Below are 3,003 nucleotides of genomic sequence, written 5' to 3' on the forward strand. Positions count from 1 at the left end.
AAATAAAAGAAAGCAATGGCTCTTTCCTCATCTGCACCGACTCGTTGAGCGCCCTAAAATCTTTATCCGCCTTTGCACCTGTGCACCCGATAGTCCAGGAGATCCATTATACCCTGTTGTCCCTTCATAGAAAGGGGAACAGGGTCTCCTTTATATGGACTCCTGGTCACGTCGGCATAAGAGGCAACGAAAAAGCTGACCAGGCAGCGAAGGATGCCCTTCGACAACCCGAAACCGACTCCACCTTGGTTCCAATGGAGGACGTGAAGGCCGCCTTGCGGAACTCGGTCCTGCATCAGTGGAAGGAGACTTGGCAGTCTCTTCAAAATAATAAACTCAGGGCAATAAAACCGGTCGTTTCACCATGGTCCTCTTCCATCCGGAACATTCGGAGGGAAGAGGTCATGATTACGCGCCTGAGAATAGGACACTCTGCCCTCACTCATTCGTACCTCTTTGCGGAGGTAAAAGAACAGCCCCGCTGCAATGAGTGTTTCCAACCCCTGACGATAAAACATATCCTGACGGAATGTACAACATACCAAAGGGCCAGAGACATGTTGAAGATAAGGGGAGACTTAAAAAATATTTTAGGGGATGACTCTGGGTCTATAAATCGAGTCTTAACTTTTTTAAGGGCAACTGGTTTAATGGGGCAGCTGTAGCTTCGGAGCTCATAATTTTAATGCTTTTGATTTTAGCATTTTCCTTTTTTTTTTTTGTTTATTTTATTTATTTATATATTTATTCGTATTTATCTGTTTACTTATTCCTAGTTTAAAAGGAACATAAGTTTTACGTAATGACAGTGGTGCAAAATGACCATAGCTGTCGACGCACCCTACAAACCCCTAAAACTACTGCTACGGATGACCTAAGTGGCCAACGAGCCCAAGGGGGAGTAGCAGTTGCGGCCCGTGAGGCCCTTAACACCTCGCGAGTCCAACTGAACTCTCCATTCCAGGCCGTCGCTGTCACGGTGCACACCCCTGAGAGGATGACGTTATGCAACGTGTATCTGCCAGAGGGTGCACCGGTGACCCGCCTGAACCTTGAAGCCCTTGTCCACCAGCTTCCTCAGCCGTTCATTTTGATGGGAGATTTTAATGCCCATGATCCTCTCTGGGGAGGGCCAGAAACCCAAAGCAATAGGAGAGGTCGAATTTTATCCAACTTTATTGAGGATTTTAACCTGTTTTTATTAAATAGCGGCGAAAAAAACCCGGTTTAACAGCTTCAATGGGGAATTCTCAGCAATAAATCTTTGTCTATGCTCGAGAAGTCTAGCCCCAAAGCTGAAAATGTCCACCCACAACGATCTCTGTGGGAGTGACCATTTTCCTCTTCTACTCGTTAAAGAAGACTCTTCGCCCACCATTTCAAAACCTCCGGAAAAATGGCGTATTAACCGTGCGGACTGGCCACTTTTCAAGCGTACGTTTACATATAAACACGACGCAAGTTTCGACGCGTTGCACAACGTCGATAAATTAAGTTCAACGCTGTTGGCGGCAGCTACCAAAAGTATCCCTCGTACGTCCGGGAACATTAATCGAGCTCCTGTCCCTTGGTGGAACGGGGAATGCGACCGGGCGATTCGGGCGAGGAAAAAAGCATTAAATATTTTTAGAAAATATCCCACGGCAACTAATCTGGCATCGTACCGCCGCCTGAGAGCGCGAGCTCGAAGGGCCGTGAAGGAGGCCAAGAGGGCTTCCTGGATAGAATACGTCTCTACCATCAACCATCGCACGCCGCTTGGTCAGGTATGGGACAAAGTCAAGAAAATCTCCGGGTCCAAGGGCTCATTTGTCATCTCGCCATTGCTTGTTGCTGGCCGGGTGGTTAATTCACCTGCCGAAATAAGCAACATATTTGCCAGTCAGTTCGCGGCCAATAGCAGTGACGAGGGCTATGCCGCGGACTTTGCGAACCTGAAGAGGCGATGCGAGAGAGTCCCTCTCAATTTTGGTGCAGGTCCTACAAGTGAATATTACAATGAGCCTTTCACGTCCTGGGAGCTTAAATCCGCCATCGAAGACTCCCATTACACCTCGCCAGGGGCGGACGAAATCCACAACGCATTTCTCCGGAACATTCCGGAAACTGCGATTGGGGAGGTCCTAAATACCCTCAACCAACTTTGGAACGAGGGCAGTTTTCCAAATGCCTGGCGAGAGTCCATCGTGATACCAATCCCAAAACAGGGCAAGGACAAAAATGACCCGAACAACTACCGTCCCATATCTCTCACCAGCTGCCTGTGCAAGGTGATGGAACGGATGGTAAACCGACGTCTCATGTGGTGCTTGGAGAGTCGACACCTGCTCTCCGACGCTCAGTGCGGCTTTCGGCGTGGCAGGTCCACGACAGACCATCTGGTTCGCACTGAGAACTTCATCCAGGAAGCCTTTCTCCACCGTCAACACGTCATAGCAGTCTTTTTCGACCTGGAGAAGGCCTATGATAGTGTGTGGCGATGGAGAATCCTCAACACGCTCCACAAGTGGGGATTTAGAGGCAACATGGCCCTATTTATCAGAAATTTTTTAACTAACCGCCTTTTTAAAGTAAGGACTGGGAAGCACTTATCCCGATCTTTTACACAGGAGAACGGGGTACCCCAGGGTTCAGTACTGAGCGTGACGTTATTTGCCATCGCCATCAACGACGTGGTGGAATGCATCAATGCCCCGGTGATGGCATCGCTCTATGTGGACGACTTAGCCATATTTTGCCGGTCGACACGACTGCCAAACGCTTCCAGGCAAGCCCAGGTGACTCTAAACAAACTGGGAGAGTGGTCGCGAAAGAACGGATTTCGTTTCTCCATGGAGAAAACGAAATGCGTGCACTTTCACCGTCTTCGCGGTTACCACGTTACCCCGACCCTAACCCTGTTGGGTAGGATTCTTCCATTTGTGGAGTCCGTCCGCTTTCTCGGCATGATCCTGGACCAAAAGCTGAACTGGCGGGAGCATATCCGCGTGTTACGCGAGAGGT

The sequence above is a fragment of the Hetaerina americana genome, unplaced genomic scaffold (genome assembly GCF_022747635.1).
Source record: "Hetaerina americana unplaced genomic scaffold, ioHetAmer1.1.p SCAF_1047, whole genome shotgun sequence".
Lineage (NCBI taxonomy): Eukaryota > Metazoa > Arthropoda > Insecta > Odonata > Calopterygidae > Hetaerina > Hetaerina americana.